The sequence below is a fragment of the Bos indicus x Bos taurus genome, chromosome 29 (genome assembly GCF_003369695.1).
Source record: "Bos indicus x Bos taurus breed Angus x Brahman F1 hybrid chromosome 29, Bos_hybrid_MaternalHap_v2.0, whole genome shotgun sequence".
NCBI classification, from domain to species: Eukaryota; Metazoa; Chordata; class Mammalia; order Artiodactyla; family Bovidae; genus Bos; species Bos indicus x Bos taurus.
Window position 1 is genome coordinate 40,053,581 of NC_040104.1, and position 13,453 is coordinate 40,067,033.

A 13,453-nucleotide genomic window follows, 5' to 3' on the forward strand; every position below is an offset into this window, starting at 1 on the left:
TCAATCAATACCTTAGTATTTCAAAAGTTATGAATTGCAATTATTTTAAGTGATTAATTTCCTTCTCAAAAGTGTCCCGCTTGGACAATGAATTATATATGACTACGCCTACAGGGGACTGGGAGAAACGGATAAAAAAAATGAAAGCAATACCTCTCTGCTGTATCTTTTACCACAGCTATTACTTTTAAATCCTGTGTATATACAAATAAACTTTAAGAGAAACAAAACAATAAATTCTAACAATGCAAACTAAAACAGCCTAGTCTGTCTATCAGATTACTAGTTTAATCTCAAAGAAAAAAATAGTTATTTCAAGTGACTTTTAAATACAGTTCATTTTATTTTGAGTGCCTTCTATGGAAAAAAGTGAACTGCAAAAAGCCCTGCATTTTATTCAGTAGTTTGTTTACTTGTATTGTTAGGGCTGTAATTTTGATGCTGTTTGGTCTATCAGGGAGAATAAAACAAACAAACAAAAGTATCATTAAAAAAATGAGCATCTTAGTGTAAGAGAAAGGAATTACAAAGTCAAGGAGTTTTAACAAAATGGTATGTAATGTTAGATTTGAACTGGAAATACTGCTAGCTACTTATAACATTTATATATATATGCTGCTGCTGCTAAGTTGCTTCAGTCATGTCCGACTCTGTGTGACCCCATAGAAGGTAGCCCACCAGGCTCCTCTGTCCCTGGGATTCTCCAGGTAAGAATAGGATTCTCCAGGCAAGAATGCTGGAGTGGGTTGCCATTTCCTTCTCTCATATATATATATATATATATTTTTTTTTTCCCACTGTTTACTAAAAGGACCTAAGAAACAGTAACACACTCGTGGTCAGGAGCATAACTAACACCAAGATCTTGGTTTCTAACTATCATTTTCTACTAAATGGAATCAGAATACTTTGGAGAGATGACTAATTTTATATTGGGGCGGGAAAAGTTCCAGAACATGAAAGCCATTTTGAAGGGGTCCTTCTTGACCAAATTTGGACATCAAAGAGAATACTGCTAGTTTTTTTTTTTTTTTTTTTAATTGAAAGAGAACATTTGCCATCCTTAAAGCTGATTTTTTATATTAACTTCCTATTCTTAGGGAAATGTATTAAGTCATCCTGCATTCACATAACTAACATCTTAAGACAATGAAGAAAAACATCTTATAGAAAAATGCCCTGTAGAAGAAATAACAGAATTAGAGCAAGTGAGCTGCAGGGACCAATGTGGCAAAATGCCAACAAATGGTGAGCAAGGTAAAGGTGTATAATGGAGTGTGTTTACTGCTCTTTCAACTTTTCTCTAGGCTTTTAATTATTCAAGATAAAAATGGGGGGAGAGTTCAGTGTCATGGGGAATCTTTGAGAGGTTTAGATTACAACATAGTAAAGATATAAGATTCAAATATAATTCATGAACCACGATTGGATCCTGGTTTGGTAAAAAAACAAAATACTATAAACAGTTGAGAAGGACAGTTGGGGAACTTGCATATGAACTGGGTATTAATAATACTGGAAAGTAATCATTAATTGTTTATTGCCTGGTAATGCTGTCATGGTTATGTAGGAGATAAATATTGAAGCCCTTCTGTATGCAAGTTACCTTCAAAGAGTTCTGTGAAAATAATTACAGCTGTTTACATAGATCAGGGAAGATAAATTAATAGATTGATAATTTCATAAGTAGATAATACACATTTGGTATATTGCTAACAATTGTTGAATACCAAAACTATCAATGTTCATTATATTATTCTTTCAATATTGTAGCAATTTTTAAAATTTGTCTGATAAAATGCTGAAAAAAATTAAAATCAAAGACAATATTGGGGGGCTTAACAGCATTACATATGAATAAAGTATATAATTTGTATACATAGTTGTGCCATCTTAAGATTCAGTTCAGTTGCTCAGTTGTGTCCAACTCTTTGAGACCCCATGGACTACAGCATGCCAGGCCTCCCTGTCCATCATCAACTCCCAGAGTTTACTCAAACTCATGTCTATTGCATTGGTGAGGCCATCCGACCATCTCATCCTCTGTTTTCCCCTTCTCCTCCTGCCTTCAATCTTTCCCAACATCAGAGTTTTTCCAATGAGTCAGTTCTTCACATCAGGTGGCCAACATACTGGAGTTTCAGCTTCAGCATCAGTCCTTCCAATGAATATTCAGGACTGATTTCCTTTAGGACTGACAGGTTGGATCTCCTTGCAGTCCATGGGACTCTCAAGAGTCTTCTCCAACACCATAGTTCAAAAGCATCAATTCTTCAGCGCTCAGCTTTCTTTATAGTCCAACTCTTACATCCATACATGACTACTGGAAAAACCATAGCTCTGACTAGACAGACCTTTGTTGGTATTTCCTTTGCTGGTATCTTAAGATTCAACTTCTAAATAAATGCTGTTTTACCCTCTTCCTCTACTATCCTACATTTTATAACACAGAATGTCATTAATATGGGGAGGAAATTGGGGATGCCTTACTGGGTTGAGTGAACAGCTTTGGGTTAGGGAACATGAGATTAAGAAGGCTGAATTACTATAAAATGGTCCCTTGACTTCCCTGTATTTTAATTGGATCTTGTTGGCTAGTTTCATATTTCCCAAAGGAAGAGAGAAATGTTGATTTTCCCACTTTCTGTTTTAACTCTTCCATTTAAACTCAGCCAAGTGAAGAATACAAGTAATCCTCCTTGTACACATCCCCTCCACACACCAAACTTCCCACGCACATACCCATGATGCACTAACCTAACACACCAATTAAAGACTCCAATTACTATACTCATAACTCTTACTTCCACTGCATGCAGCCAGAACTGCTGTTAGTATCTAAGATGAATACCTTGTCAACACTCTCAATTTCGCCCCATCATTGAGTCCTTGTTCTGGGATTAGATGAAGACATGTTCCAACAATTTAGCTCTTTTTTAAAGTACTGTGTTTCCCACATTTACTTACGTTAAAAACAATTTTACCAACTAAAATATTTAGAATATAAATGTAACTTAAAGTTTCCTATATTCAATCAACTCCTAGATTTTCCTTTGCTACTTCATTTTGCTTTAAAATTTTAATCCTTGCCATTTTCTGTTCCAGAACTATTATGTTTTGCTCTAGAGTAAACAGAAAGAGAGAGAGGCTAATTCATAGATTAATTCATAGATATAAGGGTTATTAAGACATTTGAATCAAGTTGTAAATTCCTAGTTCATCTTCAAGTGCCAGCTGATATGATATTTCCCTTCTAAGTCTTCTCAAACACATAGGCAAATACCAAACTAATCTATACCCCAGTAAACTAGCACATCACAAGGACAAGAAAGAAAGCTGAGTGCCAAAGAATTGATACTTTTGAACTGTGGTGTTGGAGAAGACTCTTGAGAGTCTCTTGGACTGCAAGGAGATCCAACCAGTCCATCCTAAAGGAAATCAGTCCTGCATGTTCATTGGCAGGATTGATGTTGAAGCTGAAACTCCAATACTTTGGCTACCTGATGAGAAGACCTGACTCATTGGAAAAGATCCTGATGCTGGGAAAGATTGAAGGCGGGAGGAGAAGGGGACGACAGAGAATGAGACAGTTGGATGGCATCACCGACTCAGTGGACATGAGTTTGAGTAAACTCCAGGAGTTGGTGATGGACAGGGAGGCCTGGTGTGCTGCAGTTCATGGGGTTGCAAAGAATCAGACACGACTGAGTGACTGAACTGAACTGAGGACAAGGAAGGGCTCATTAAATATTTCTTGAGTGAATAATGTATCCACCCCTATGATCTTTACCATTCTACTTACTATGCTATAGCATAAATATTTCTACATACCAGTTTCCCTTCAGTGGAGCTAACATTGAATATTTTCTTCTGGGTAGAGTGAAATGATGAAGAATAGTCTTGGGAAAATAAATCTGGCAAGAGTTTTCAGGTGGAAGGGTAAATCTGAGGAATAACACATTGAAGGAGTAAGGAAGACTAGCTATAAATCATTTGTATATAAAGCCACAGAAGTTCCTTTAGACCAGATGATTGAGCCTAAGATTAGAGACAATCCATCCTTAAAACAATCCTTAAGACAATCCTATCCTTAAAACATTGGACTGATGGCACAGCAAAGCCTAGTGTCTTAAATGGATAGCTTTGGAATTAAAGTTAAAATTCAGAAACTCATTTAAAGCTTTAAAGCCTCAGCAAAAAAAAAAAAAAAAAAGGAAGATACTGTATGGGAGTTATTTCAGTGGGTGGCAATACATCTTTGTAGTGGAGATTTACATTGCATGGTTGTGGCAACTGCTTTATTTTTATTCTGTATACTGTAGTGAATCAACATTGCCATCATTAAATATTTATCCAGCACTTCTGCTAAGTTGCTGCAGCAAACTGATTTTTTAATGCTTCTCCCTATCTAATTATAGACAAAATAGATAATATGAATATAAAAGGGCATGAATACTCAACAAATAATATTTATATTGAAATATGTACAGCTTCATTGAAACAGTCACCAGGGTGAGCTGCAAGAAAAGATGAAGTATACAGAAAATATGGTTTAATGAAAATAAATGCAAAGAAATATATAAATCAAAATTGATTGCAAGTGTGTGTGTGTGTGTGTGTGTGTGTGTATGTGTGTGTGTGTGTGTGTGTGTGCGTGCGCTCAGTCACTTCAGTCATGTCCAAATCTTTGCAACCCCATGGATTGTAGCCCACCAGGCTCCTCCATCCATGGGATTCTCCAGGCAAGAATACTGGAGTGCATTTCCATGTCCTCTTCCAGGGGATCTTCCCAACCGAGATCAAACCTGTGTCTCTTGAATCTCCTGCATTGCAGCTGGATTCTGAGCCAACCAAAAAGCCCCTTGGAAAACATAGTTGAGCCCAAGTACATAAATCTAAGAGTGAAATGGAAATATTGGAAAGTGGGGTGCCTGGGGATTAGTGGGGGAAAATCAAGGAGGGTTTCAAGGAAGAGGCGAGGGTAAAACAGACATTCATTTAAGGAGATTCACTTACCCTCTTATTCAACAAAATGTTTACAGGACTCTTTTCTGTCAGCCATGTTAGGTGCAAAAGATCTAGAAATAAATAAGCCATTGTTCCTATGGTCTAGGAATTCACAGTCTAATAGAGAAGAAAGACATAAAAATAACTGCCATACAATGAAGTAAATGCTTGGGAGGAATATGGAGTTAGGAAAGACTCAAGATACTGAGATTTGTGGCTAAGTAAGAGAAAGTTTGCTGGGTACAGAAAGCAAAGAACAGCGTTCTAGCAAAAGGGGCTGTGGTTCAATGCTTACACATTAGGGATTTATTTGTATAAATGGTAAGGACAATGCTCCCTGGCAGAAGCAAATACACGCACAAGTCAACACCTGCAGACAAAGTAGTAAAGAGAGTTCAGGAGAGTTTGAGTGTGTGCAGAGGGATGATGGAAAAGGCATATGAGCAATTTGGCAGAAGGGGACTTTTTATGGTATACTGATAATTCTGGGGGCTTCCCAGGTGGCACAGTGATAAAGAATCCACTTGACAATGCAGGAGACATAGAAGATGCAAATTTGATCTCTGGATTGGGAAGATCTACTAGTGTAGGAAATGTCAACCCACTCCAATATTCTTGCCTGGAAAATTCCATGGACAGTGGAGCCTGGTGGGCTACAGTCCATGGGGTAGCAAAGAGTTGGATAGAACTGAGCATGCAACACAACAATGATGATTCTGGACTTTATTCTCTAGGTAATGGTTAAGTGACGATTTTAAGAAGGGACAATCAGATAAACGATTCAGAAGGCATTAATACATGCAGTGTTAGGACAAAGAAGGGACATTCTTAGCACCTTCCATTTTTGTGCTTCTGGGTATGTTTAAGTGCCAGATACTCAGCTCAATAGCACTCAGAAAAATAGGTGTTGACAAGATATTTGGGGGACATTCAATCAAGGTCAGGTTGTTACAACAGGACTGTACCAGCAACTGAAAAAAAAAAAATGTATTTTTCTCAATACCTGCTAATTTCAGATATCATATTGGATTATGTATCAAATTAAACTCTTTATCATTAAGGAAATTAAGTCAAGTATCACAGAACCTTATTCCTGCCACTCAAGACTTTGCGACATGTAAAGTGCCTTGAGCAAGCCAGGGGATGATGTCCCAGACCTAGAGTGACAGTACTGCCAAGGCTAGAAGGATCTAAGATTTATGCAGGCTAATCTCTTTAGTTCACAAATAGGTAGACAGATATGCAGAACTACCATACGACTATCTGAAGTTCATACAACTAGCATTATAGAATTAGAGCTTTATCTTCTGACTCCCAGTGCCAGCCCCCAGCTTTTTCTGCAACGTTGGACTGCCTCTCTTTAATGCAAGGGGCCATTCTTTAAGGACATGGCTCTGGTTAATTTCTGTCTATTAGGGTCACTCTTCAATGCCCTCTTTTTGAGGCCACTAAAGCCTGACTCACAAATAGCCTGAGTCCAACATCTTTCTATATGAAGATATAGAAAGGTAATTTCATGAAATGAACATGAAACTTCCTGAAGGAAACTTGTCCCTTCTTTTACAAGACATTGCACCTGGGGAAGGCAGATCACCCTAAAGGAGACAAAGGATGCTCTGAATAGCCTACCTGATGTCATTCACAGAAATTACACAATAAATAGCCAAGATACAGAGAAGTGACATATTACTCTTACCAGGTAATGTCAAATAAGCAGAGAAAAGTAAAGATCAGCTCTGTTGGAAGTAGTCTAAAGCCATTTTCTCCAGGGGTAATTGAAAGAGAGAGAGAGAGAAAAAAAAAACTAGCATATCCAGTGAGGCATGCTTTTGAAGATACTTTGCAAAACAAACTCTCTGAAAAGCAAGTTGTTTTCCTGTCTCTTTTTCATTTTGAAGAAATGGTGCTAAACACCTTAAGACTGGGTAAAAGAAGGAATCTGTTGATAATTGGAAACACAGACTTGCATGGTTTCCCAACTTGATTGCTTGTCTCACCATTCTCAATATTTATACCCTAAAAGCAATTATTAATATTTTTCCAAAGTTTGCTTAAAATGGTGATATTCCCAACTGATTCACCACTGGTGAGCTGTAGACTTTCAGATGTACTTTTGAGAGAGCTGGTAGTAGTTCATCCTCATATTTATGACATCCTGTGACAAAGGGCAATGGGCCGGTTTCTGTGCAATTAGTAGCATCCGACTGAGCTAAGACTCAACACCTCTTCCGCTATTCTTCAGTGCTCCTCCCAATACCTTCTTTCTTAAAAACCTATTTCTAATCCTCTACATCAAGTGGGGTCTCTTCTTGCTAACTCCCCATGAACTTTGTCTATAACCCTATTGTCTTATAGCCCTTTCTTTACCTTAGGGAGTGCTTGTGTGGGAGAGCAAGGTATCAACATGTATGTGTTCCTTCATATTGCAGTCAATAGGTAGCCCAGTTTACAGATGTACCCAACACACAGAAGGTGTTCACCAGAGGTAATTCTTACAGCCTTTTAAAGGGATGCTACCTAATTTAATCCTCACAACAACGCTTGGATAATGATACTATAAACAATTGTAGATACTATTTATTTTACTCACACTTGGTATCAAGAGAATTTGACATGAATTTCTTTTATCCTGTGAGGTGGAATTCTCATTCTATAGATGAAACAACAGGCTCAGAGTAATCAAGTCACTTATTAAAGTTCACCTGTCCAACTGGTAGCAGATTCTAAGTACAAACCTTGGCCTTCTACTAGTTACTGTTACTACTACTACTATTACTACTATTAGTAGCAGAAGTATTTTTCTTTGTTATGTCAAATTGTCTGAGTTCAATTTCTATATCACAATCTTTCTGAAGGATGCTAAGTCACCGAGTGTCCGACTCTGTGCGACCCCATAGACGGCAGCCACCAGGCTCCCCCATCCCTGGGATTCTCCAGGCAAGAACACTGGAGTGGGTTGCCATTTCCTTCTCCAATGCATGAAAGTGAAAAGTCAAAGTGAAGTCGCTCAGTCATGTACGACTCTTCTTGACCCCATGGACTGCAGCCTACCAGGCTCCTCCATCCATGGGATTTTCCAGGCAAAAGTACTGGAGTAGGGTGCCATTGCCTTCTCCGTTCTGAAGGATAGGACCATGTCTTATTTATATCTGTTGAACTCAAATGAATATCACTGATTCAAAAGGAGGTTACACCAGCTTTTTCCCTACTGAGTAAGCCTTTTTTCCCTAATCTTTCTCCCTCCTTTGTGCTAAGATACAAAACCAAAATAAAGTTAAATTCAATTTAATAGAAGTAAAGTTAAAAACAATCTAACAGCCAAGCCTTTGGTTATGGTTTAACCTTCATTTCTGATAACAAATTAAAAAATTGACATTTGGTGTAACCGTAAGATCTGGTTGATTTGACCAAAAAATAGAAGTACGAGCCGATAGGGCATGATGAGCTATAACAAGATGTAACGAACAGGTTTTTTTTTTTTTTTTTCTCTCTTTCTCTTTCTTGGCTGGCATAGCCTGGCTTCTCTCCAATACAAGACTTGTGACATCATCTCCTGTCTCCTCTCCTCCCAAACCATCTTGTGGAAATGTATCTCATTAAAAAAAAATGATTACAGTATTTTTTTTCTTTTCACATTAAACTGAAATGTAATGTTCTGAAATATTTCTACTTATCTTCCGTAAGATTGAAATCAGTGAGAGTTTCTGAAGAAATAATCATTTTTCTCAGTCAAATGGAGATGATCTGGCGGCGGGGAGGGAAAAGGCACACCCACTATGAAACTGCTTGTAGCCCTGGAAGCCCTTCTATTTTGCCATGGGAACTGCTCACAGGATGTAGTATCTAAGGGAACTTATGAGGTCTTATGGCTGCTTTCTGGTAGTTGCTTGAATTTCACTCTTTGTTAATGAGTGTGCCGGACTGGCTCCTACAGGTAGTAAAAGATAATTGTTTTGTGACCTGGATGTCAAAACATTGGGAGCTTAAAATCAGGCATGGTGGGAGTATTAACACCATGGATATCAGCAAATGCTACAAATCAGAGCCTTTTTAAAAAGAGCCTGTTTATAGCACATCATTGCATTTAACTCTGGTTTTAAGGACCCCTAGGGCTTCTCTCGGAGAAGGCAATGGCACCTCACTCCAGTACTGTTGCCTGGAAAATCCATGGACGGAGGAGCCTGGTAGGCTGCAGTCCATGGGGTCGCTAAGAGTCGGACACGACTGAGCGACTTCACTTTCACTTTCCACTTTCATGCATTGGAGAAGGAAATGGCAACCCACTCCAGTGTTCTTGCCTGGAGAATCCCATGGATGGAGAAGCCTGGTAGGCTGCAGTCCATGGGGTCACACAGAGTCGGACATGACTGAAGCGACTTAGCAGCAGCATAAGGACCCCTAAGGCTTCTCTGGTGGCTTAGATGGTAAGGAATCTGCCTGCAATGCAGGACACCTGGGTTCAGTCCCTGGGTTGGGAAGATTCCCCTGGAGAAGGGAATGGGAACCTGCTCCAGTGTCGTTGCCTGGAGAATTCCATGGACAGAGGAGCCTGGAGGGGTACAGTCCACGGGGTCTCAAAGAGTCAGACACAGCTGAGTGACTAACACACACACACATAAGGACCTCTGCCACAAACAACTAGCCTGAAATTATCTTGAAATTGGAAGGCACTGGGCCACTGGACATGACTCTGCAGACGCCTCTGCACCCCAACGAAACTCCCTGCACAGGCGCTGAAACTCAGCCCACCCTCGGGTCCCCAAGCTGTGTGCCTTGGCGTGGGGACGTGATCTTTCCAAGGAGGATGTATTTTTCCACTTTGCAGAGAGCTGCCTTATGAACTAGCACTGTCTCTGTTTAAATCAGATTGCATATGTTCCTACGCCGACGCTCCACAAGTCACCTCCAGTGTCACAATTGCAGATTACATCAGTCATGTCATTCTTTGTGTGCCCTTTACTTCAAATTACAAGGACTAAAATTATTGACTGGTTATTGTCACCTCAGCTCTGAGAATAGTCACTTCCTCTTTTATAGGTGGCTATACCGCAGCAGCAGCACACCGTATTCCAGAGAGGTTAAGAAAGTTGCCCAAAATTGCATAGCTAATAAAGGAGTTCAAATCCCCATATAACTGACTCTAAGACCTTCCCAAATGAATATTATGCAGATCAAAATATGGCACATATGGAAATTATTTCTCTAGAATAAAGTTCTGAGGAACATTTTAAAACTTGTAATATAAAATAAAAACATTGCAAATGCTATAAATACATTTCACTTTTTAAAACAAAGTTTTCACTTTTTCATCATTTAATGTAACTATATTATCTATGGCGTAATTCTCATCACTCCCATTTTACGGAGTAAAAAACTCTGAAATCAGAGAAGTTAAAGAATTGTCCATAAACACTGAAAAGTCTTGGCATTCAACCACACTGAACACCAGTAACAAGTAACACGTGTAAAGAGTTTTAGTTTACCGATGTTCTCATTTTAAAGAAAAACACCTTAAACGTGTGCGATATGTGATTTCTGCTGCTAAGTCACTTCAGTCGTGTCTGACTCTGTGTGACCCCATAGACGGCAGCCCACCAAGCTTCCCCATCCCTGGGATTTTCCAGGCAAGAACACTGGAGTTGGGTTGCCAGTTCCTTCTCCAATGTGATTTCTGAGGCTAGGTCATAAAAAGGATACCCCGTCTGCCTGGCACTCTCCCTTGGGATGCTTGCCTTGGAACTCATCCTTTATGTTGTGAGTGAGTCCAGGCCTTATGTAGATGTTACAGGTTATATAACCACAATAAAGAAGGTGGCAGACAGCCAGCATTTATTGTCAAATGTAAGTGTTGAAACTTTGTATGGTTCCAGTCCCTGTGAGTCTCTCAGTTGAGAATCCAGACATATGGACCAGAGACATATCATCCTTGTTGTGTACTATATGAATTTCTGGTCATAGAACCTATGAGATATTAATAAAAACCAGGAGTGACACTGGTTCAAGTCATTAAGGTTTAACGTAATTTCTTAGGCATAGCAGATAATGAATATAGTCATCATTGGGTAAAGAACAGGAAATACGAGCAGACAGACCCTAGAACCATGCCTGGAACACAGTGGGGCCCTCAACAAATGTTTGCTGAATGAAGAAAAGAAGCTCAACATAAAAATAAGGTAGGCTTCTGATTATAGGCTGGGGATGATCATAACTTTTTATGACCAATGTATTTTTTTGGTCCTTTTCTTATAAATGATGACGACTCTCCATGAAACCACTGAAAACAATATTCCTAGGATGCGAAAGCTCTGCAAATAACTCCGAGTAAAGTACTTATAAATTCTCTAGGGATTAGTGTGCAACTACATACGGCAGTTTTGTTTTATTTGTTTTATTTCACATGAAATCCTATTCAAACAACTTTCTCTAGCCCTTCAGTGGAGGAGAATTTAAAGGTGATTTAAATTACTTGTAATCTTGGGAAAATACGAGTATTGCAGAGCTCAGTCAGGGAAACCACCATAGTTCTAGATGAATCAATATATAGATGAGAAAATTTGTATTGGAGCTAAACCAAGTTTCAAACTCAGATTCTACCCTGTCTTAGTCCTGTGTTAGATTTAGTAGCATTAACATTTAAAAGAATATGTTTCATGTCCCAGGCACCATTTGAAGTAATATACAAGTATTTACATGGTTAACACACATAGAAACTATCCTTCAATATGAACCCTGTTTTAATCCTGAGGACCCTGAGATCTAGAGAAGATAAGCAACTTCAGTCACACAGTAAGTGACAGGAACAAGATACAGATACACGCTCTGGAGTAATGTGCCATCTGTAAGTCTCCACATATGGAATAAAAGTGATTAATAAATGGCTGCTATTAATATTGTACTGCTCATTATTATAGATGTTTAAGGAGGAAGTGGTAGGAACATCACAGCGGTAAAGAATATGGCTTGGGCAAACTTGGCGAGATGGGGAGGGACAGGGAGGCTGGGTGTGCTGCAGCTCGCGGGGTCACAAACAGTCGGACACAACTTGATGACTGAAAAACAGCAAAGAATGTGGACTCGGGTTCGAGTACTGGAACCACTGACTCTGTGCCTTTGGGCAAGTTATGTCACCTCCTAGTGCTTCAGGGCTAATGTACAAATGGTATTAATAAGAAGGCATGTTAAAGTGGTTTTATAAATGAAACGATACATGTAAAAGACTGACAATAGTGTTTGGAATATATCACACCATAAATGATTTTTTGTCCATATTGCTCAATTATAGTTTTAAAAAATGAAATCATGGTATGCATTTTTCTTTGTCACCTGCTCTTTTTCCATATGATAGCATATCCTAATTAAAGTACATCTCTCAACATTTTCATTGGCAGCGTATAATTCTCATGTATGACTATACTACAACAACTCATTTCCTATTGTTAGACATCCAAGTCTTTTAAATTTTCTTGTCTAGTGTAAACAGCATTGCATACAAACACCCACATGCATGAATCTCTGCATAGTTTGCCTTAGGACCAATCCTTAAGACTGAAAATTCTATCTCAGTTGTAATATAATTTTAATAATAAAGAAGGAAACCATCCAGAGGAATTAAATGACCTATTCAAAAATCTTTCAGAACCATGTGAGTGACCTAGTTAGAACGAATACCCTCAAAACTACAATTGCATTCTTTTTCTCAATGCAAAGATTAAAAATGGACTAAGCTAGTGAAAGACCAGGCTAAATTTGAACCCAGAAATATTTGATCTCCAAACTTTACTCTTTAGCTTATAAAAGGTGACCTGTGTATGGCATCTGCTTTGCTTAATAACACAATCTGAATAACTGGCTTAGGTGCCTTGGCATATTCAGATGAAGAGTTTCAAGAGACAGAGTTGTTGAATTCTTTGCATCCTGGTGAATCACTACTCTTTATTTATTATACTTCTAAGAAATAAAAAAGTCTATGCTACCTAAAAGGACAATCTTGCTGGAAAAGGTTATTTGTTTCCTTCTAAGAGAGGAAAAAAGTACCTTCTTCAATAATGACTGATATTTCTAAGAACCAAATATCACTCAGTCAAATACCCATAACCACCTTGTGCTCAATAGATACATAATTGTTGTAAGAAAACAACAACATTTTAAGAAAACAACCAAACTTGAGACTGTTCTTGGGAAATAATTATTTCATTTTTGCTGTAAGTTGTTTCACCACTAACTAAACTAGATAAATGTCCTTAATTAGGATAAATTAGCAATATTTTTCTCAGGTTTGAGTCAAGAGATGCCACAGTGAGTTCTCAGATGAGGGCGTAAGATCTCTCTGTTCTAGCTTTTCTAACATAACAATTTTCTTCCCTTTATTCTACACAACTCTTGTTTATCTACAATTTAATTCAATTAAAAATCATATTTCTTTCCAATCGATCAATTCCTTTATTCC

At 38.4% G+C, this 13,453-nt stretch overlaps 1 protein-coding gene across 12 annotated transcripts in view; it reads right to left on the bottom strand.

The window, feature by feature from the left end:
- Positions 1–13,453, bottom strand: part of DLG2 (discs large MAGUK scaffold protein 2) — a 2,318,993-nt gene that overhangs the window by 1,122,882 nt on the left and 1,182,658 nt on the right. The gene's annotated exons all lie outside the window — the stretch shown is intronic.